General features: G+C 49.9%; 1 protein-coding gene and 1 pseudogene across 1 annotated transcript in view; one reads left to right on the top strand and one right to left on the bottom strand.

Annotated features, from left to right (window-relative positions):
• Positions 1-23,769, top strand: part of PPARD (peroxisome proliferator activated receptor delta) — a 75,324-nt gene that overhangs the window by 32,419 nt on the left and 19,136 nt on the right. The gene's annotated exons all lie outside the window — the stretch shown is intronic.
• On the bottom strand, positions 5,795-6,909 carry LOC109450903 (mortality factor 4-like protein 1 pseudogene; annotated as a pseudogene).

The following is a 23,769-nucleotide window of genomic DNA, read 5'->3' as shown; positions in this document are numbered from 1 at the left end:
TCTGACTCCATTTCTCTAGGAGAGTGTATCTCAAAGTGATTGCTGAATCAGGATCCCTGGGACTGGGCCTTGGAATCTGTTACTGAAGATGGGGGAAATGGAGGAAGTTGAGATCTGAAGCAGTTATAGATGGATTTATGGACGGGACTCCCAAGTAGGTTACGTAGCCTATAGTCTCAGGCAGTGTGGAGGCTCCACTAGGTCATAAGGACCAAAGCTCCTTCCAGCTCTCCGCTCTGTCACGCTCAGGCTGTGTCTGTTCTCATTGTCCAACACGGCTGCCATGGACCCAGCTAGCACACCCATGCTCTAGGCCATAGGATAGAGAAAGAGAGAGGAGGATGAAGGCCCCCCCCCCCCCTTTTAAGGATACTTCAAGAAAGTCTCCTGTCTCTGCCGCTTTCTGTGAGGGAAAGTGATTTCTGCCTCAGAGACACAGTTACCTCATTTGTAAAATGGGCGTGATAATCCGTCAGGAGACTGAGCTTAGGGAGGACGCATGTAGGGTGCCTGGCACAATGCCCAGCCCACAGCGGGTGCTCTCTGAGTGCTCACTGCTGCTGCAGCCCACCTGCACCACCCCTTTCCCTCGTCTCCCATTCCCTCTCTCCCTGGTCCCTGCCCTGCCTCTCATCTTCTTCCCTTTTCCTTTGCCCTCGGTTCCTACCCTGCCACCCCCTGTTCTCTGCCCCTGATTTTCCTGCTCCACCTCCTGCCTTCATCCCTCATCTTCTTTATTTACCCTCTACTTCTCCACCTTGTGCTACTACCTCTTCCTTGTGTTGCTTCTGTCCCTCTGTCCTCCTCATGTCCCTAATTAATGACAAAGTATCATTATGTTACAAGGACCAGAGGTTGGAGGTGGTGACTGGACTTTGAATTGCCAGTCAGCAATGAGTAATGTCGTGAACCAATTAGGAATTACATTTGGCACTTAATAAGCCGAGACCAGAAATAGTGGTGGCTTTAAATCAATTGAAGTTTATTCTCTGTAGGTTTTTCAAAGAAATCTGGGGGATAGTCTGGCGTGGTTGCTCTGCCATCCTTAATTCATGGCTTCCATCCCCAGGGTCGTATCGGGGTCTAAGATGGCTGCTGGAGCGCCAGTAATCATGTCAGGGTTCTAGGAATACGGGGGAGAGACAGAAAGGACATATGCTAGCTGTTTGTCTCCCTCTGAAGGACCTTCCCTGGAAGTCCCACCCAATGGTTTCCACTTCCCTCATTAGCTTCCCACAGTTGCAAGAGAGGCTGAGAAGTCTTTTGGCTGGACACATTGCTACCTGAAATAAAATTGGGATTCTCTAACTAAGGGAGAGGGGAGAGTAGATGTTATTACATAAATAATCTGCAAGGTCTGCTACCATTCATTCAGCATTAATCTAGCACCAACTGTCTGCTAGTTATTAAGACCCAGTCAAGTCAAGGAGTGCCCGTTCCAGAAGGGAGACAGAGAATAGTGCACAAGCAGGGTACAGAGTGAGGGTGGCAGAGGAAGACACGTAGTGTGCAGGAAAGCACGAGGCAGGATGGCTCACACGCCTGCCAGAGGCGGTTCGAGCAGCTTCCAGAGTTTATCACTAGCATTTTCCTCTGCCGTTTAATTCCTCTGTGCCCTTTCCTCTGCTCTTTCCCTTTTATTGTCCTTGTCATTTTTTGTTTTTGTTTTTTTGGGTGGGGGTTGCCCCTCCGTTCTGATCCCAGCAATAGCCCTTAGAATCTGAGGAAGTGGGAACAGTTGGAAGCTTAGTGGGAGCCTCTGGGATGGGAGCCATGTGTTTAAAGAGCCAAGCCCCAGGCACATAGGCAATCGGAGGCAGGTGGCAGCAGCGCACCCTGTCCCTGGACATGCCGTGGCAGTGCCAGGAGACGGCGCTCCAGGAATGGGGTCGTAGCGGGAGGGGCGTTCCTGACCAGGCAGGCACCGGGCATCAGCTACACTGTGCTGTCCCTGACAGCTTGTCTGGAAATGAAACCTTTAGAGCGGTGGGATCCTTCTCCAGTTCCCCTAAAATAGGTGTGAAGGTTTTATCTGCACTGATTAGTCAGGAGTCTCAGGACTCTAAAAAAGTACAGCTTCTACTTTCTGTAAAATTCCTGTACCATTAAACATTGATATTCCTTCTTGGAACTCAAAGGGAATTTTAGGAATAATTTGTGTGACCCACAGTATCTTTGATTTCCGTCTTAGAAACAGCTATTGCCCTCTTCCACCCCTCGTGTAGTTCCTTTTGGGAAGTCGGGGAAGCAACAGGAAGCTTGCTGCAAAGATTTTTTTTTTCTTTTTTAATGCATGTCCCAGCCCTTACGGATTTAATCTTTCAGGGAAGAAGGAATGGTTAAAAGGTTGTTAGTGCTGACCCAGTGCACACACTCCTTTTGACCTTGGACTGTGACCCTGAGCAAATTACTTAATCCTCCTGTGCCCAGTTTTCTCATCTGTCAGGTTGTAATACTGGTTGTTACCGGGACAAAGAGGCACGTGGGACATATTTGGTCCATTCCGTTATTATCACTGCTCTTCCCCACTGTGGTTGGATCGATAGGTGGAGGCCAGCGTCTGGGAGGCCTTGGATGCCACATGAAGAAGTTGGATTTTATTCCTTGGGCACAGAGAGCTGCCGGACATTTGTGGGCAGGGGAGTGACAGATCATTTCTGGGCTTGGGAATGAATGTCACCAACAGGAGTAGGGAGGCTGGACTGGGGCAAGGAAGTATCCAGAGGCAGGTCCAGATGAGGGCTGCATGGGGCCTGAACCGTCAAAGTCAGGGAAAGGGGACAATGGATGGTGGAAAAGTCCCTAGTGCAGACAAGCTGATGGCGTTGGCATTTCAGCCTGTGCCTGGGGGATGGTGTCTCATTGACTGGTGCAGGGGGTGTTGAATGAGGAGCGGGTGCAGGGGGCCGACCGGACAGAGGCGTGTCCGTGTGCTTGTTTCTGGCCCAGAAGCCCCGCCATGTGCTGTGTGGAGCTTAGAGCTGGGCAGCTCGCAGCCCTGGAGGCCCAGCCCTTCAGCTTCTCCCCTGGGTTTGCATTTTGTCAGGGGTGGGAAAGCCAGGCCTCTCCCAGGACCAGATGAGTTAGCGCACCAGACAGGGTAGGCAGGGGGGACCTCCCGTGGCCCTGACCCCTCGCTCCGCTCCCACTGTACCCCGGGCTGTCAGCTCCCAGCCTTCCCGCTCCACACCACAGGTGGGCTCCACACCACAGGTGGACGTGCACTCACTGCTGCTCCTCCCCAGGCCCAGGGCTGGCCCGGCCCGGGTGATCTCACAAGCTGTTTCTACCTCTTCCTCTGTCTCGTGCTGAAATTCGCCTCTGGGCCTGTCCCCTCATCTGCTTGGCTTCTGGCGCCTGAGCCCCAGTGGAAACAGGCCACCTCCAGTTTACCCTCAGGATGAACTAAGGCAGTTGAGGGGGAGTGTGGTGGTGGTACAGCCCCTCATGTTAGCTTATTTTATGTGAAAATGTTTATGAATATAAAAATAACACAGAGACAGACGAGAGTTGCACAACACAAGGGGACTGACGATCGTCGGCTCTCCAGCCTCCCTGAAGTGACGGCGGTCAGTTTCCTGTGTAGTCTCCCCAGATTTGTCCCTGCACATCCTCGTGTATACGTGTTTTTCCTCTTCCCACTCCTGTTCTCTGTGGCAGTGGGGAACACACTGAATCGTTTTGACACCTAGCTCTTTTCACTTAAGTATATCGTGGGAAGTTTTCCACATCAGCACGGACAGATGTGCTGCATTCTTTTTTTTTTAAGGTACATATTCTTTTGTTTAGTATACTCAGTTAATTATATTTTAAGGCTACTGTTAAAATTTTTTTAAATTATATTATAGTTGACATACAGTGCACTCTTTTAAAAACTTTTTTTGTTGTTCATATGATATATGTATATCTGAACCAATAATTCTCTAGCCAACATTCATGTAACCATAACAATCATCCAAATGCCTTGAATTTGTCGACGGAACTTATAAAACATCTTCCAGCTGTTTTTGTGATCCTCATAGCCCTGTGAGGAAGATAGACCAGAAGACATTTTTTTGGAGCTCAGGGTAGTCTGTGAACCGTGAGAAGGGGAGAGAGGTTGGTGTTCGTTTAATAACGAGTAAAGCCAGGTTTGTCCTTTGAGAGACTCAGATTGTTTGGGGAAAAGGGTCTAGAGCTGCACACACACCTACTTAGAAAGGACGTGCGAGGCAGTGTGCAGAGTGAGCGTGCTGGGGGTGAGCCTCCTCAAAGGCGGTGGGACTTGGACCAAGTCTTTAAGACAGAGGGGCAGGAATGAGACGAGTGATAAAGACGGGGCATTTCGGGCAGGATGGCGTGGGCAGAGAGTGGGGCCCCTGGGTACTTTTCTTTCTACCACCAGCCTGGTATAATCATTCCGTCAGCAACGTTTAAATGCCTGCTCTGTGCCCAGCACTTTTGGGGTCCAGAGAGCAGCAGGGACAGCTCCGTGCCTGCCCTCGATGGGCTCTCAAACTCTAGCCAGGAGATGCTGGATGCACAATGGGCAAAACTAATTGATGGTGATTGAGTCAGAATAGTGGTCACCTCTTATTGGGGGCATGACTGGCAAGGGGCATGAAGAACCCTTTGGGGTGCTGGCAACGTTTGCTATCTAGAGGTGGGTGATGGTTTTGTGGTAGCATATAACGTAAGGCTTCATGGCGTTGCATGCTGCTTCAGTTAATGCAGACTGCACAGTCTGATCATGGGTATGTTGTACCCATTGGCAAGCAAGCAAGCAAATAAATAGCGCATCCCCAAATAAATAAGTACAATGCAACAGCAAGGAAATGTGAGAAGGCTGTGCTTGGGGAAATCCACGGACTTTGGGAGCACACTGCAGGAGACTTATCTGAGGAAGTGCTCTACAAGCTGAGATGTGAAGGATGAGGGAGTGTGCGGTTAAGAAGGGGATGAAGTGTCCCAGGTAGAAGGGACACACTGTGCCAAGGGCCAGAGGGAGAGAGCCTGGTGTGCTGGAATTTGAGGGTGAACGGAGTGTAGTTTTGAAGGTATGAGAGATGAGATTTCAGACCCTCAGCTTCTCTTGTTTCAGAAGTTCCCTAGTGGGTCTCGTTGCCTCTCCCTGACAGGCATTGGAAGCAAAGCACCGCTATGGTTCTGCCTCCCTCTTGCCTCAGAATTAAGTCCCCTCCCCGCCAGTAACTAGAAAGTCAAGGCCATGTCCGAGTCCCTTATCTGTCCTTCAGAGAACTGGATGCCCCAGCCAAAGGGACAGCTTGCCATCCCCGGATATGTTCTGTGTGCTCGGCCGCCTTGGCTCACCTTCGCCTTCTCTGGGCGTGCCTTTCCCAGCCTCCTGACCCAGCTGAAAGAAAGGCCATAACACCTATTCCAAAGTCATTCTAATTCTCCTGAGTTAGAAATAGTCCTTCCTCGGAAGTGTCCACGTCTGTGTGGCCTGCATCACACAGCTGTTTGTACACTCACCCTCTTCAAGGGCAGCCTCTGCCTTCCTCCGTTTTTGGCATCTTCCCCTGTAACAGTTAGGTCAGTGCTGTTGCAAATAGTTCCCAAATCAATCCCATAAGTGATTTTTTTTTTTAATTTAAAGAAAAAATATATGGGAGATCTGAAAAACAATTCCTAAAAGATTGACTTTTCCAGAAAACTGTAGCTACACAGTGCATTCCATCTATCGTGTTAAAATGTGCATTAGACACAAATACAAAAACCATGAAACAAGCCACCACTCTTCAACAATCTGCGTAGAGATAAAACGCTGAAGGAAACACGTGAATGACTTGGCTTGGAAAGGATCCTGGGCCCTCTACTTTAAGCATCATTAAAATAAAAAAAAGCACGAATGGCTGTGTGTTCAGTTATATACACTGAATTGAACCTTTGGCACTAGGAATCAGAGCATCTTGTCATAGCATGAACGCGTACTATAAAAGCGTGTAGTCAAAGCAATAGAGCCAGCAGCGTTCAAAAGCAGCTTTGTCAACGCTCTGCAGTATGCCTCTCCATCGTCCATCATTGAAAATACACTGGGAGCAACTTGGAAATGGAAAAAGGAGCTGTAACCCCTTTTATTTTCTCTGTTTAAAGTCAAACAAAACAAACATCAATTCTGTTATACACTAGCATTTTCAAAGGATGGCGTTTGTACAGGAGCAGGACCAAGAACAGCATGTTTACAGAGACCCAAGCACAAGAGTAAGCAAGCGCCTCACACAGCCTTCCGGTGGGGCTCAGGACAGGCCCCGTCGTCATCGCCGGCACTAGACACAGCCATGGAATTCTCTGCCAGGTGTTTTAGGGAACCGTGAGGATAATTCAGTAACAAAGTGAGGCCCTTCTCATCCAGGGGTGGGTAGGCCAACACCGCTCCCGTTCGTACAGATTGTCTCCGTAGATGTGCGCTCTGTACACAGGGGACGGTGCGTCAGGGTGACCGGGGGCGCAGCTCACTGTGGTCTCACGTGTGTGGGCAGCTGCGTGCCCCGCGTCACACCGCCCTGTTCCTTTCTCCCCGCCACAGCTGCATTAACAGCACACTCCTCGTGACCTGTGTTTCCTCGAGATGGCTTGTAATTTGCTCATCCTCCCGAGTGGAGCCCACATTCTTCTTGGCAGGAAGACGTAAGCACTGTTTCCGCCAGGTACTTAAACCCCAGTCATCAACAAGCCATGGTTATAGTTCTTCAGGAATCTTGAACATCAACTCTTGAACACTGATGAATGTTTCCCCGTTTTCAATAGGAGGAGCTACTCAGGCTCTTTTCTAGCAAGGAGGCTGTGGTGTCTCACTGGTACTGCCTCCGTCTCCGTATCTGGGTGTTCTCTGTTCCTTTTTGTTTTCACGTCAACATTTCTCTGTTACAGACCAGATGTCTTCTTTCCTGGGGCTGCCCCTCTCATCTTCCCCTCAGCATATTGGCTTCCCCCCCCCCCCCTTTTTCTTCCTCCTCTCCACTCCGGTTCCAGCCGTTGTTTCTCAGTCTAGTTGTAGGACACAGCTCCCTGGCTCATGCTGGTATTATGAGCCTTGCGCTCCCCCCTGCTGGGGCAGTCTGTCGCAGGTTGGCTGCTCACAGCAGCCCAGCTCCAGTGAGAACCGTTGTTCACAATCTTAGCTGTAGAGGGCGCAGCTCACGGGCCCATGTGGAAATGGAACCGGGGACCCCCAGGCTTAGGAGCACCTTGTTCCACCTGAGCCGCCTGACCGGCCCCATATTGGCTTTTTTTTTTTTTTTTTTTTTTTTTTAAGATTTTATTGGGGAAGGGGAACAGGACTTTATTGGGGAACAGTGTGTACTTCCACGCCTTTTTTTCCCAAGTCAAGTTGTTGTCCTTTCAATCTTAGTTGTGGAGGGTGCCGTTCAGCTTCAAGTTGTTGTCCTTTCAGACTTAGTTGTGGAGGGCGCAGCTCAGCTCCAGTTGCCGTTTTCTAGTTGCAGGGGGCGCAACCCACCATCCCTTGTGGGAGTCGAACTGGCAACCTTGTGGTTGAGAGCCCCCTGGCCCATGTGGGAATGGAACCGGCAGCCTTCGGAGTTAGGAGCACGGAGCTCCAACTGCCTGAGCCACCGGGCCGGCCCCCATATCGGCTTTTTGGTTGCTCTGATTGGCTTTTTGAAGTTCTCGCTGTTTCTGCAGATTGGTGTCCATGTATTTACTTGAGTACTCTGCTTTCTGGAACCCATTCATCCCAGTTTTTATTTCAACCCCTGTAATGTAGAGTATTTCACTTATTTGTCCTTTATGGCAACCTGTACACGCTTTATAAGGAAGAGGCCCATGAAAGCACAGCACTTGGGCACCCTCCTGGGATTTAGGTTTCGGGTCTTGCTTCAGCGCCACTTATAGGGGTTCGCCGCTGCCCCCTCCTTCTCCCACCACCTGGACTACCGTCTCCCACTCCCACCCCACCCAGCTCCATGTCAGATGCCATTGGCAGCACCAGCTCTAGATCCTGGGTGCCCATAAATGATTTTTTAATTGAATGGGGCTTTGACTGGAGGTGGGTGGAACGTTGCCATGGGTGTCATAACAAAGGCTGCCTGGAAAAGTGTCAGAACTGGAGCTTCCAAATTCCCGACAGTTACTAACTTTCAGGATTTGGGAAAATGGAATAGAATTTCCCGGGAATTCCCAAAATCGTAAGTTATTCTGTATCTTTCATTTATGAGTTTTTAAATAAGATTGAGAGACCATAATGAACTGCGAGTTATTTTTCTGTGATAAAAGTTTCAGAGGTTTTTCTGTAAAAGAAAAAAAAAGATAGAATAGTAAATGCATAGTTTATTATTATAATATTATTAATAGGAACAATATATTGTGGCAAGATTGCATAGTTTATTAACATGTAAAAATGATCTCCACCTGATACAGATATTTGATGGTAGAAAATGGTAAAGGAAGAGAACATTAACACAAAATGAATGCCAAATAAAATCATTTAATGTTTTAAGGATAATACCACAAATATTTAATATTTAGAAGTTATTCTTAAAGTGTCATTTAGAATCTTTATTTTAAAATTTCTAGACACTAAAATTCACCCTTTCTGGTGTGTAGTTCTGAGTTCTGGCAAATTCGTAGTCATTAACTACCGCCATCATTCAGACAGAAAACTGCCCTCATCCCCTAAAAATAATACCTGCTTATGCTACTCCTCTGTAGTCAGACCTCACCGTATCATTCACTCCTGACCTAGTCTCTGTTCCTATAGCTTTGCATTTTCCAGAATGCCATATAAATGGAATCATAAAGTGTGTATAGCCTTTTGAGTCTTTCATTTAGCATAATATATTGAAGTGTATCTGTTGTTGCTGCGTGTATCAGTAGTTTGTTCCTTTTTATTGTTGAATGGCATTCCATTTATTATTATTGTTTTTTAAGGAGGGCACAGCTCACAGTGGCCCATGTGGGGATCGAACTGGCAACCTTGGCGTTATTAGCACTGCGCTCTAACCGACTGAGCTAACCAGCCACCCCTGAATAGTATTCCATTGTAAGGATATACTACAATTTGTTTGTCCATTCTTCAGTTGAGGCACATTTAGGTTGTTTCTGGTTTGGGGCAATTTTGAATAAGCATTCATATGCTGGTTTGAACAAAGGTTTTCATTTCACTTAGGTAAATACCTAGGAATGGGATTGCTGGATGTATGACAAGATTATGTTTAATTGCCAAACTGTGTTCCAAAGTGGCTGTGCCATTTTGCATTCCTACCAGCAGTGTTTGAGAGTTCCAATTTCTCCATAAGGCTTGTTAGCACTGGTATTGTCAGTTTTTGTTTTGTTTTGTTTTGTTTTGGCCATTCTAATAGGTATGTAGTGGTATCTCATTGTGGTTTTAGTTTGCTTTTCCTTAATGACTAAGGATGTTGAGCATTTTTTTCATGTGCTTATTTGTCATCTGTATATCTTCTTTGGTGAAGTATCTGTTAAAATCTTTTGCCCATTTCTTAATTGTGATGTTTGTTTTCTTATTGCTGAAATAAGGGAGTTCTTTATACATTTTGGATACAAGTCCTTTGTCAAATATGTGATTTGCAAATATTTTCTCCTAGTAAGTGGCTTGTATTTTCATTCTTTTAACAATGTCTTTTGAAGAGCAAAAGTTCTTAATTTTGATGAAGTCCAGTTTATAAAAAATTTTTTTAATGACTCCTGCTTTTGATGTCACATCTAAGAACTTTTTGACTAATCCAAGGTCACAAAGATTTTTCCCCTGTTTTCTTGTAAAAGTTTATCTTTTTATTTTACATTTAGATTTATCCATTTTTAGTTAATTTTATAAAAGGTGTAAAGCATAGTTAAGTTTCTTTTTTAAAATTTTTGCAATTGAGTTGTTTCAGTTGCTTCATAACCATTTGTTCTCTTTATTGAACTGCCATTCACTTTTGTAAAAAATCAATTTGTCATATTTCTATGGGTCTAAAATGAAATTTTAAAATACAACACAAAGCATTAATTGCCCTTTCTGATGATCTTTGTTTCATGACATATATTCCAGATATAGAAAAAATTCTTTCTTTTTGATTGATGTTGGTTGAATAAAGTATGTGTCCAAAAGTATTTTCAAGTTGGACATAGAGATATGTTATTTCACATAAGCTTATTTCCTTTTTTAGTGGTGAAAACACTTCACTTGCCCCAGTTTTGGCTTTTGCTTTTACTAATCAATACTGTTTTTAATTCAGATTTTAGATCAGTTTCTGATTTTGTTTGCTAAAATTTCACAATTTTATTTATTTATTTATTTATTTATTTATTTATTTATTTATTTATTTACTGTATTTCTCCTGTAGCAAATAGTCAAATGCTAGACGCTGCCACAGCACATTATTGGCTATTTGAATAACCTAACACGTATATCTCCTAACAAAGTTAACAGTACCATATAGAATCACCTTTCAAAATTGCCAATTTAAGGACTTGTTTCCAAACATATTTCTTAGAATACCACTTGTAGGATTTTTTGTATACTACATATAAAAATGTATTAATACGTATTTGTAAGAATGACAGGGCTGTGAACATACGCTTACAACACGGTAACCGCTACAAGCAAGACTTGATTAAATTGTGGCCATTTCTCTCCTATGGATTTCGGTCCCGGTTCCCAAAAATGTCAGCCTTAACCTTCTACTCAGCATGTGAGTTTCTTGCTCTTGCTTTGACTTGAAGTCAGTGGATTACTTCAAACCAGTAGCATCTCCGGTTGGTTGTTGTACTTTAATTCTTACCATAGCATTATAATACTTTTTCCCAATTTCTCAGACTTTGGGATTTAGTAAAATAGATGAATTTCCCAAGAAATGTTGGGAAGGTAGTCTCGCAGGGAAATACTAGTGAAGAGATGTCACGAGGCAGGGCTCGACGAAAGCCAGTGCTGTAGGGTATCCCGTCAGGTAAGCTCCACAGGGCGGCAGCTGTGTTTCATCCATCACAGTGTCTCCGGGACCCAGCTTGGCCCCTGACCCATGGAGGGTGCTCCACGGACGTTGCTGGCTGAGCAAATGGCTTTCCGATCAATGGCTGTTTGGAAGCAAAGTATGAACAACTTTGGCTGACAGAGGTGGTTCAGGTTGTAGAGTTTTGTGGAAGATGAGCTTAGAAAACCTGTGAGATCCCTATTGTGCTAAGCCTTGAACGACAAGCAGAGAAGCTTGGATTTTCCTATTCACTACACTGGGGAGAGAATCAGACATGGTGCAACTGAGTTGGCTCACAGCCATGGGGTGAGCTGAGGGCACAACAGCTCTTTCTCTGTTTTTTTATACAATCAAAAGGTCAAAGCTACAGAAAAGTTGAAAGAATACTACAATGAACTTCTGTATTTCCTTCACTAAGATTCACCAGTTGCTAACAGTTTGTTACATTTGCTTGATGTTGTGTCATAGATTGTCCACATTCCAATTTGTTTGCTTCCTTGTGATTAGATTTGGGCTAACATTTTTGGTGGGGGCCCACGTAGGTGATGAGTGATTGTTTTTGCTTCACATCAGGAGGCATGATGGTGCCACGGGCCCGCTAGGTGATGCAACTTGAATCACCTGGTTAGGTCAGTGTCTGTGAAGCTGCTTTTGTTTTAAGGCAGAGAACTTTGGGTTTTTGTTGTTGTTTGTCTGTCTGTCTGTTTTCTAACAGAGAACTTTGGACGCAACCTTTCACTGACTTTTGGGAATAGCTGGTAGCCATTTTGGAAAAGAGACTGTTTCTCTGTCAGTTCTACCTGCTACTGAGAGACATCTTGATGTAGTCAAAAAAATCCAGGAAACGGGATTTGGGACCAAGCTCTACAACCGTCTGTCCCCATGCCTGTAGACAGGTTATGGCATCTCTCTGGGCTGAGCCATTGTACATATAAGGAAATAGACGCTGAGAGAGGTGAAGCAATTGGCCCAAGGCCACTCAGCTAGTCAGTAGCAAAGCTAGTATTCAAACCCAGTTCTGTTTGGGCCAAAGTCCCTTCCTTGCCCTTCTGCCAGCTGCCTCCTCTGAGGTGGCTGGTCATCGTGACGGTGCCACAAGGCACCAGGTCCTCGTCATCAGAACCCCTCAGAACACCAGCTTTTTAGGATGGGAGGTGAAGGGGAAGAGAAGGGACTGTCGCCCAGGTCCCTCTCCTACCTGTGGCAGGCTTTTCCCCAGGAAGGCCCGGTAGCTCAGGCAAGCTGGTAGGCGGGCTCTTGGGTACTGCTCAGCCACCTTTGGAATAAATGCTTTCGTGCAGGTGTTACAAAGGTGAGCTGCTGGTGCTGTTCCAGCGCCAGCCTGCCCTGTCAGGGAGGTGCAAGCCGCACGTACCTGGCCTGGGCCCGTGGCAGGGTCAGTGCTCAGAACCCCCAAATTGGGCCATGAGTCCCAAGGCCAGTCCAGGTGGATGGAGGGAGGCACTGCCTCGGCCTGCTGGGTTCCCGGGGGCAGGGAGGGAGACAGGAAGCTTTAATGGGGGAAAGGTGTACAGAGCCTTGCCAATCAGGTTGCTGTGGGTGGGGAGACACTGCCTGCGTGTTCTGGACGCCCCGGGATTTGGGTGGAGGTTCTCCAGGAGGCAGCCGGAAAGGAGGGCCGTGGCGGCGACGCTGAGTACTCCAGGACGGCTCCGGCGGCCCGTGCTCGGGCAGCCCAGCAGCCGGCGCGTTCCCAGTTAGCAGCTCTCCCAAGGCACATAGCACCCGAGCCCTTGGTGAGTAGTGTCATGTGTCCCTCCCGGGGCGATGTGAGGACGACAGCGGCTCCTGCTCAGTCAGGATATGGTTTGTCAAGGCCATGTTGTGCTGTTGCTGTAGAGCTGAGACTCCAGGAGTCAATCTTCCCAAGTTGCAGCTGCTTCTCCCTGTGTTATTTATCCTCGCAGGCCTCCAGGGAATGGGGCCAAATTCAGGGCCAGGGCCAAAGTGGCCTGGCAAGGAGCCAGCTATGCCGAGGGGACTTGTGGGGAGTCTTCTGCCCCTGGTTCGTGGCCTCCTCCCACGGTACGTCTTGGAGAGAATCCCCAGGGCACTGGCAGCCAGGCGGGCAGGGGCAGAGGGGGCCCTTGGAGAGAGAGGACCTCAGAGGGAAAGCAGTGTGACAGATTGCCCATCACCACTGGGTGTGACATGTGGGGAACAGTGGCAGGCTTTACTTGATTCTTTCGGGGGAGCCCCTTCTCCCTCCTTCCAGGTGGAACTGAAATCCATACTGGGAGCCTGACATGACCAGACATGTCAGGCCTTCTGCTTTCTGAGTGAATTCTCCAGTGTCATCACTAAGTCACGCAAAGCCCTGCATTTCCCCATCTCATCCTGTACACCGCTCCCGACAGGCTCTGAGGCCTGCGGAGTGAAAGTGTAGTTTTTTGACCAGCTTTCTCAATGAGAGCTCTTGCAGACTGTCACAGAGGCATAAAATCCAGAAATTTCTGTCAGTGATACGAGAATAGGAAGGTGAGGGCATGGGCCAATTTTCTGACTCTCCAAGTTGCTTTAATGTTTAAAAAATCTGTGCTGGGCTCCCTGAGATTTGAATACTCTTGTTTTATTTGTCCTTTCACTTCTTCACCTCTGGTTCTCCCTTCTCTCTTTGGGGGACTCCATACTTTTCAAATATTTGTTAACTAGGCCCTTATCTGGGACCTTAGAGAGCAACCAGATAGGGGTGCACTTGAAAAGGAAAGGCAGAACAGAAAGCGGGTACTGAAAATGTCTTTGAGATCCAATACCAGGTGAGCTTTCTGCTTCCTCCGGTGTTAATGTTCGCCCTTAGTTCCTGAGCTGGTTTCACTCAAGTGAGAGCCAGAGCTTCTGTGAGGGAGAAACCAAGTGTGTGGAGGAGACTCCTGGCCCTTCTACTCGGCTTCATCACAAAAGACTGCTACAAACTACAGACCTGTCACAGCTGTTCCTCTCCCCACTGTCACACTGCTCCTTCCCACCCTCCCATCCAGGCTGTTTTCCCTTCACAATTGTTCATGTTGTGGAGCAAGTGTGTGCTACCTTGTGTTGCCTTAAACCAGTGGACGTGAGGCAGTTGTGCGGTCCGACCACTTGCTCTGTATCCCAGCCGTCCTGCCAGGCGTCACCTGTGTCACCCTGGCTCCTGAAGGTCCGCAGAGAATTCCATGACATGGATGTACCAGCATGTTGCATCTTGAGATGGACTTCTTCAGCTTTTTCTGCCTCCTCTTGCTGCTTCGTAAATAATGTCTCATGTCTGTATCATGTTTTTAAAACTTTTTTTTCTTACTGAACACAGCACAGGTTCATTATAGAAAATTTTGAAAAATCAGATAAGCATTAAGAAATTAAAATTACCCCTAAGAGATATCCATCATTAACATTTTGGGGTATAAGTTGTGTACTACAGAGGCTTTTCACATTTAGTTTCTCGTCTGAGCTTCGCTGCCTCCATTAGGGAAGGCACGTGGATATTAGTCCCATCTTAGAGATGGGGAAACTGAGCCACAGAGAGGTTAGAAGGTTGCCCAGAGCTGCACAGCCTCGGAGTGACAGAGCTGGGAGCATACTTGTCATAGAGTCCCGCAGTGATGCTCTGTCCCCTGTACCCCCTGGCTTCTCACCCCCACATAGCCGGGAGGGATGCCCGCATCTGGGTTTCAGCAGGGCCTGGGCAGTCGCCGGAATCTGTTGGATTGCCGTATCCAAGGCTTAGCAAACAGATGGCTCTCAAAGGGAAGCGTCTCATGACACTTTGGCCTCTTCCTGACTTAGGAGAGAAGATAGAAGACACGCTTCTCAGATTTAAAGTGTTGCCGTTCCAACACTTCCATTTCATGTTGGTTATTGGGGATTTTCGGAGCCACTCATTGAGAGGGAGTGATAAACCGAGGAAGAGGAGGGGTCCGGAAGCTGAGAGCTTGCACCTGGAGATGATGGCTTTGTCCCCAAAGATAGTGCAGGCTGAGATGGTGATGAGGGGTCAGGCAGGACAGGACTAGGAATGGAGGGGAGTTGGAGGAAGGGTCCACTGGCCAGGATCCAGGAGACTGGTTAGCATTAGAGGGGTTCAGGAACAGAAGCGGGAGGCAGAGAAGTGGTTGAGAACCTCTGCCCTGAAGGCAGCCGGCTCCTGGCTCTGCATCCTGGCTCAGGTGGCCATGGAAATGACTTCACTGTTCCCTGCTCTGCTTTTCCCCTCTGTAAGTGGAGATGATAATAGTACCTGCTTCACAGTCCTCACGGGGATGCCTAAGGGAGGCACACACGTAAGGCGCTTGCAGTAATGCCCGGCACACACAGCGCTCTGGACTGCTGGATTCAAGCCGAATTTGAGGAGGAGGTTGTCTGCGTGGGTTTGCTGTGACCTGCTTCCCCAGCCTTTTCTGGTCCCTGCCACCCCGGTCTGCTTGTGTCTCTCTCCACTCCCCTCTCCCGGGCCTAGGGTCTGCATTTCCCTGCCTAGAACACCATACTCCTCAGTCTGTATAAAAACAGTAATCTGCCCGCTCCTTGATTTTGTTTTCTTCTCTCAACTCTGTTCGCTCTAATGAGCAGATTTCACGTTTCAGATCATTTCTGAGTGAGCCAGCCCTCCTCAGCCTTGACCCTTCCCTGAGGCCTCCAGCAGAGGCCCTTTCCTCCTCGGGAGCCCGCTGCCCTCCTCCTCCCCCCTGGTCGTTGTAGGTGCCAGTCTTATCTTCCTCCCTGACTGGAGTGTAAACACTTTAGAGGCCCCTGAGATTTGTCACTGCCTCGTCACCCCTGACCTGAGAAGAGCTGAGGTTTATGAGTGACCTAGGCTTCCTTCCATTGAGTACCACTCTTGGGGTCCGCTCAGTGAGAGGATTCTAGAGTGAAAGGGGGATAGATACACCCCACACTCTCTCCCCTTGGGGAAAATGAAGCCAAGACAAATGTGCCACCTCCCCAAGGTCACCTGCAGATTAGCAGAACCGGCCGGACCACAGCCAACGCCTTCTGGACGCGGTGCCCCCTGCACTGCGTTTCTGCCAATTCACAGGAATCCTGACGAGCTCCTCTTTTGACTGCAGTGGTCTGGAGAGCAGACTCGGATGCCCCTGGGAAACTGAAGCCCGGGGACAAATGACCTCTATGCGGCTGCTTCAGGCTGGGCCATGAATGGAAGTCTTTTTTCCAATTATAAAAAGTTATTCATTTAATCAGCAAATCTTTATTGAGCAATTACTGTTTGCCAGGCACTCCTCTCAGATTTGAGGATCAGTATGAATCTAACATAAATCTCTGTCTTGTGAGGTTTATATTCTTTTGGAGAGACACAAGAAGTGAACAAACGAGTTTAAAAATACGTGTTGTGTGTGTGTAGACTCATACACGTGTACTCGTGCACACATACGTACACACATACTACTCCAGATAATGCTAAGAGCTGTGGAGAAACCTGGAGCAGAGCAGGGAAATGGAAGGAGCCCACGGTGGGCCGGGTGATTTTAAATCCTGTGGGCAGGATGACTCCCGTTTAAGCAAAGCCCTGAGGAGGCGAGGCAGGAACCAGCAAATAGGTACGTGGGGAAGGACAGTTTCAGCTGGAGGGCAGAGCTACAGAGGCCCTGAGGCAAGTATGAGTGTGCACAGCAGCAAGGAGGCCTTGCGCCTGGCTCACAGCGTACCGGGAAGGGAGCCGGAGGCAGGGGCAGTTCAGGGAGGCCTCCAGGCCGTGGAGAGATGCCAGGAAGCTCCCGGAGGGAACTGATCACAGTGGGGACAGAATGTGACTGAAGTAGGTCCCTCTGACTGATGGGTGCAGAGTGGTGGGATGAAGCCCCAAGCACCGAAGCCAGTTAGGAGGCTGCTGCAACAACCCAGGCAGGAGAGGACGCTGGCTTGGACCGGGGTCATAGCAGTGGAAGTGGAGAGAAGGGATTCCATTCTGGATATTTGTTAAGGGCAGAGCCAACAGGATTTGCTGATGCTAACGTGGCCCGACCAACTAGAAAGTTGGAGTTGCCGTTTCCTGAGATGGGAAAGACGTTGTGGGGGGAGGTCGAGGGCTCTGTGCTCGCTGTGTTGGCTCGTGATGCCATTGGGCACCCATGTGACATCAGAGAAGCTGGGACGGAGACATAAATAAGGGAGGCCTCAGCATAGCGAGGTGTGGAAAGCCAGGGGCCGGCAGGTCACGCAGGGGGTGGTCTAGAGTGAAAGGGACCCTAAGAAGCTGGCAAGAAAATTGCTCCCTGGCACCACCAAAAGCGATGAGTAAGGAGCAGCCAGTGAGGTCTGTGGGGAACCTGGGAGCCAAATCAGGGAGAGGTGTAAAGGAGGAAGGATCCAGCAATGCACACATCTCTGGTAGGTCAAGTGAGGCGAAGATAATACATGTTTCTAGTACAGAAATTTTAAGAAGTGCAGTGACAGAAAAACAATAAGTCACCGACTGCCCTATTCACACATGGAAACTTCCATTCTTTCTCTGGTCATTTTTATGGGCATCATGCTGTACAGTTTGTATTCTGCTATTTTTCACTTAACAAGTTACTAAATATTCAATGATAACATGGGTGTAATCGCTAGATACTCCATTTTCTGGGGGTGCCCTAATTTAACCATTCCTCTATTATTGGGCACCGCGTCATTTCTGTTATTTTTCATTATTATAAATAATTTCATTACTATAAAAATTGATCTCATTATTATAAATAACACAGCTTTGAACAGCCCGGTACGTTTTCCTATGAGGTTGGAATTACAAGGTCAAAGGACATGGACGCTTTGAAGTGAAGCTTGTACTTGGGAGCCAGCTTCTCCTGGGCAGGACTGACTGACCTGGCTTAGTTGTGGGGTTCTTCTGTGCCTCCTCTGCCCTTGGGGAGGTTCAGAGGTCACTCAGCCCTGCTGCTCCCCTTTTCTCTCTTCCTCCCCTCCAACTGCGAGTCCGATTTCTCCTGGGCTGCTCAGAGTTTCAGTCCCTCTCACTAGGCCTGGCCTCCCCTTCCGTGCTCTGCCCATTTCCTTGCCACCAGCCTCTGTCCCCTCACCAGCTTGTTCTTTTGGTCGGCAGGAGTTAGCGCTTCCCTCAGAGGGCCAGTGCAGGAATCCATTGTAAGTGCTCAACACGTGTCAGTCCTGTCTGCCCTCCTCTCGCTGGTCAGTTAAATGAGATTATTACATGAGGCACTTTGTGAACTTCAAAGGGCTGGCCGATGTCCAGTCTTAGTTGTTTAAAAAGAAAAGGGTGTGAGTAGTGACGTATCTAGTCCATGCCCTGTAACCGCAGAGCTCCTAGAGCAGGGCCGCTGAGCCACAGGCTGGGCTGCTGGTCACGAGAGCTGAGGTCAGGAGGCTGAGGGGCTTGGGTGGAGGGGTCAGGCCCAGGAATGTGGCTATTTGAGTCAGTCGGCCTCTGACCAACCTGTGCCCGGTGCCACTTCTGCTCCCAGATATGTGTGTGTGTCATAGCGGGGAATCACTAACACCAGACGAGTGCTGGGAGGCGGGGGCCAGGGGAGGTCAGAGCAGGAAGGGGCCGTGGACACCTTCTAACCCTGCCCTGACGTTTTACTCGGTGAGGGCACCAGGCGGGCGCAGGAGAAGCACCAACTCCATGTAAGGCCCTCGTGCCTGGATCTTCCCAGGGATGGGGCCGGCATCTACTTCCCAGACCCAGCCTCCAAGGCTGCCGGAGGTGACCTCCCTCCCCCGATGCTGGAACCCTGGCTCTGAGTCCTGCTGAAATCATCCCCAGTCGGTCGGTCCTCCGCAGCGGCCAGGGGAGTTCTTTCTCAGACGCGTCTCTGAGTCTGCGCATTGTCTTCATAACCCTCCCGTGCTCTCTGCTGCTTTTCGGATAAACACCCATGTCCCTCACTTCGTCTGTGAGGCCCTGAGTGATCGCCAGCCTTAGCTAGACCGGCCTCCCTGCCCTCCTGGCACGCCAGCCACACAGCCCTTCTTTCCCCCTCCCCTCAGAAGGGCCGAGCCATCCTCCTCTGTGGGGCCTTTTCACGGCTCTGTTCCCCCATTGCCCTGTCACCCTGCCAGCCTGCCTGTCAATCAGAGGCCACCTCCTCAGGAACACCTCCCCTGGCCCCCCCATGCTCTGCTTGCATGCTGAGTGTCCCCCCTGTGCCCGGCCCTTGTCCTCCAGGCCCTGCTCATCCTTCATAGTTGTGTGTGAGCGTTGGTTTCCTGACTAAGGTAGCCTGGCGCGGGACGGGAGGTGCTTAGCAAACAGTGGCTGAGTGAATGAAAGCAGCTGGCAGCAGCTGGCAGGGACTAGGAGGAGAGTGAAGGGGCACTGATGGCATCAGCTACCGTAGCACCTGAGGTCTTGGGCTGAGAAGGCTTCCAGAAGGGTCCTGTGGTGCGGTGCTCTGACTCCTGGCACAACTACCCTTCCTCAGAATCCTCCTCTGAGCAGTGAGGGTGCCTCAGTTCCCCGAAGCTTCCAGAAGGAGGGATCTAGGTCTCTTCTGGAACCTGGGCAGGCCTTTCTTCTACCCCCTCAGTATCTCTCAGCACATTATTCTGTTTCCTTTGTTCAGAGTGTGTGAAACGTTTCCCCCAATAATGAAAGTCTCTCGTGCTCCTTATAAAGAATTTGGAGAACACAGAAAAATGCACTTAAGAAAATAAGAATCACCTGTAACTCCACCCCTCAAAAATAAAGAACCATTAACATTTTGGGCCTTGTCTTTCCACTTAGGGTCTGATGCATTATGCACATGTTTTAACACTGTTGAGATTCTGTTGCTGATGAAAACTGGATTTTTAGTATCTCCTCAGTCTTTAGTGGCCACAGCCAGGGCAGCTGGGACCAGGACAGTCGCTGGCTGGTGTCATCCCCCTCCCTTGCTGCAGGCAGGGGGCACACTCAGGACCCCCTGCTGATCCCGGTGAGAGCCCTTTCCCACCCAGACCTCTTCTCCAGGCACATTCTCAGTAGCTTCTGGAGGCCAGCTTTTCCTTTTATGTTAGCTTCGCTCTACTCCACGGGGCTTAGCGGCTGACGCTTGGTGGAACTGGAAGCAGGTAGGATGTGAGGGCAGGCGTGGCTTCCTGGATGTCTTTTCTCTGGTTCCAGCTCTCTCTGAACAAAACCAGCCCCTAGGCTACTCCTGGGGGTGGCTTCAGGTGACCTCCTGGGGTGAATTCATTCCAGCAAGAAGGCCACACAGGCCCCTCTTGTGTCCTGAGGGGGGTGGGGTGACCTGGACTGGCAAATGGGGAGCAGAGAGCACCCTGGAGTTGCTGGTCTGGAAAAGCAGGGCACTGGGTCAGTGTACGCAGGTTAATGATTGATTGGAGAGCTTGGGAGAGAATCAACCAGATCCGTTCTCCCATGGCCTCCCTCGTTGTGGATCCTGAAAGCACTTGCCAGAGATGTGGGGCAACCTCTGCCCTTTATCTGGAGTCTGCTGACCCTCACCCGCTGCGGTGGGTGAAAAGGAGGAAATGGCAGCAACTGGGTGAGCTGTGAGCAGGGGAGAAAAGCAGAAGTGGGGGAGGGTGTCTCGGCCTATCTCTGAACAGAGAACGGGAGCTGGAGTAGGGAGCGCCCTGTCACTTCTCTGTTCCCTCAGTTAATTGGAAGGCTAGGAGTTGGGAAATGCTGTTTGTTTAGGTACCTGGCGTTTCAGTAGGCAGCACATTTCTAGACCTGGAATCGCACTTTCTGCGTATAATCCCCTAAGGTGATCCCACAGTGACGATAATAGCACAGCGATAGCCCCTCTTTGCTGGACACATCTTGTATACCACGGGCTCCATTAAGCAGCCACTCAGGTTAAATGGTAGGATCTTAATTTCAGGGCTAAGAAAGTCTGAGGGGGAGGGGCAGAGGCAGGGGTTGAACCCAGGCCTGACACAGAAGTCGATGGAATAACTTCTATGGACTATTGTATCTCAAGGGTAGTAATAGATGAGATTGACACAGAGGCAAACGCTGTGCCTGATAGCGGTGTGACAGCGGTTAATGTTTTCAGTCTGTTTTCTCATTCAATAAGTGTATGTTGAGCACCCACTAAATGCCAGGTGCTGGGGACCTACCTCAGCACGATCGAGGGCATTGTCTGGGAGACATAACGCGGTGAGGCCAGACGAGTTAACCGGTGAACAGACTGGCAGTCATCACAGGTCTGGAGGGCCTGGGGCAGGGCTGCGGCAGGAAGGACAGAATGGGGCTGGTCCAGGAGAGCTTCCTGAAGGAGGTGCGGCTGGCTCTTGAGGGAGAGTTGGCCTTCGCGAGGAGAGGGGGCAGCATTCCAGGCCGAGGCAGTGTGAGCCTCCGTGTCCAGGGAGTGATGCTGAAACATGCGTCCAGTGGGGTGGGGCTGGAGAAGGCGCCAGGGACCCCAGCCCATGGCTGTCCTTAGTGCGTAACAGTTGTCTTCTGGCAGGGAGTATCTAGAAGGGCTTTGGCCAGAAACAGTTAGGAACTGGCAGCTAGTCAGGATTTAGGGGTGGTGGCTCCAGACTGAGGCGGAGGGCAGCTCCCAGACCTCTGGGCCCCGGCTGGGCGGGGACGTAGCAGCTCCTGGTCCCGGCCACCCCAGCACAGCCGGGGAAGGAATCAGACAGCGGGGTGATGAGGGCTCGAGCCAGCCTGCTTGCACTCCAGTCCTGCTCCTTCAGTGCATGTGTAACCTGGAGCCAGTTACTTCCCGCTCTGTGCCACGGTTTGCTCATTGGTTAAATGGGGATGAGAATGGCACCTGACCCTTAGGGTTGTTGTGAGGGTGAGATGTGTCGGTATACATAGCGGCTGGTGTGTGATCACCTTTGGAGAGTGGGAATGTCATGATGGAGGTGGTGGAAGCCCTGGAGCTGTGACCCAGCTTGGGCTCTGGCCCAGGGAGAGTCCTCTCAGGCTGCACCCCAAGGCCTGGGCCCCAGCACAGAGACTGACCCCGCTGAGCATGAAGCCTGTGGGTGGGCCTCAGAGACCTCCGTTTTCTGAGGATGATTAGACCGGGGGGCCTGGTTGCTCCGGCCCCAGATCAGGCCTCTGCAGAGCCCTGGGTCGTATGACTTAAACTCTTCAAATATACGGTGATGGAAAGAGAACTGACTCTGGGTGGTGAACACGCAATGTGATACATAGATGATGTATTAGGTTGGTGTAAAAGTAATTGCAATTTAAAAGGTTAAAAATAATTGCAAAACCTGCAATTACTTTTGCACCAACCTAATAGTACAGAATTGTACACCTGAAATCTATGTAACTTTACTAACAATTGTCACCCCAATAAACTTTAACTGAAAACAAACAAACAAAAAAACTCACTCGCCCTGCCCATGAAATTTACCTGCCCGATGGGAAGTGAATGGAGTTGTGCCCCTCCCCCCACCTTAGCTCCAAAAGGGCCTGAATGTCTTCTTGGGCGAGGGAGTGGGTATTAGAATTGGCCTGCTGGGGCCGCGTGTGCTCTGCAGGTGTGTGTGTGCCTGTATGTTGCACAGCAGAATCGGAGCAGTCCAGGCATTTGTTTTGTAAGAAATTCTTTTGCTAGAGACGCCCCTTTCTGTCCGAGAACAGCAGAACAGGCTTCCCTCATTCTGGCTGCAGGGCCCCTGCCCTGTCTGAGGACAGCACCAGCCTCTTCAGTGGGGTGCAGATGTGACACGGTCAGAGCGTTTCTGGGCGTAGGGACAGTAGTGAAACCAGGATTTCTTGGCCATTCACAGCCACGTAAAAGTTAAACCTAGTTCCAGAGGGTGTATTTTTTTAGTGCCAGACCTAAAAAAAGGAGAACAGGGTTCATTGCAGGGATAGTGGTGGGTGGGGTGGCAGCTACCTGTGAAAACTGAGCCTGTGAACCTGGGCCCAGTGAGGTGGGGGGAGGGTGGGGAGGGGTCAGAATAGCTCCTGGCTGGACAAGCTGAGAACAGTGGTCGGGGTGGGGCAGCCTTGGCGCTGGGTAGATGGCAGACCTCAGCTGTAGATGGAACAGTCAGGGCTGTGTGAAACGGGGTGGCTTCTGGCACAGTACAGTGGTTACATCTAAACATAGAATGGCCCAAGGGATGTGTGTGGGTTTTAGAACAACCAGGCTGTCGCTCCCCTCCCCCTTCAGCTGGTGTCCTTAAGAGGTCACAGCCAGAAGAGACACCTGCAGGCTGGGGAGAAACCCCCACCTGGAATCCAGGGGCCCTGGCCCCACATCCAAAACTCATACCAGAGCCCAGAACCACATCTGACCCCAAGAGGCCACCATGTGCACCCCTAGAAACTGAGAACAGTAACCCTGGTCGTGGTGAAATAATCGACCAGCTGGCATGTGGAAGAGGAATCTGAGGCTCAGGGGTGTCAGGGCTCATCGAGGCCAGGCCTGGCTCGGGCTCCCCTCTGCCTGAACCCATGGTCTCCTGCTTCCTCCTCCGGCGTGTTAGAGAGACGCCCTGGGAGGCTCCGCTGGCCGGGCTTTCTGGCACCTTCCTCATCTGCCCGAGGGTGCTCGCACGGGCACGGCCTGCCGCGCGGAGGCTTGTGAGGATTGAGCGGAGCCTGATGTTGGTGCCTGATGCGGAGTGGGGCTCAGTCAGTCTCGCCCCCACCCCCACCCCCCAGGAATCAGTCCTGACAGCGAACGCTGCCTCATCTCCCCACGGTCACTGAGAGGGTTATGAGGGACTGTGAGAAAAGATTTTGTCAAGTATCTATACAAGGCAACTTTGTAACTGTGTCTCCTCTATTTCCACCCGCTAAGGGGGAACCCCTAACTCTTCATGTCCCCGTCTCCCTGGCTCTCATCACCACAGCCTGGTGTGCATTTCCCTGTGTCCACTGACACCCAAGCTACATGGATCCAAAAGCAGTTTGTGCTAATCAGTCTCATCCCACTCA

Source organism: Rhinolophus sinicus, chromosome 2 (genome assembly GCF_057876585.1).
Source record: "Rhinolophus sinicus isolate RSI-liver-muscle chromosome 2, RSI-T2T, whole genome shotgun sequence".
Lineage (NCBI taxonomy): Eukaryota > Metazoa > Chordata > Mammalia > Chiroptera > Rhinolophidae > Rhinolophus > Rhinolophus sinicus.
This window is presented reverse-complemented; position numbering and strand designations above follow the sequence as displayed.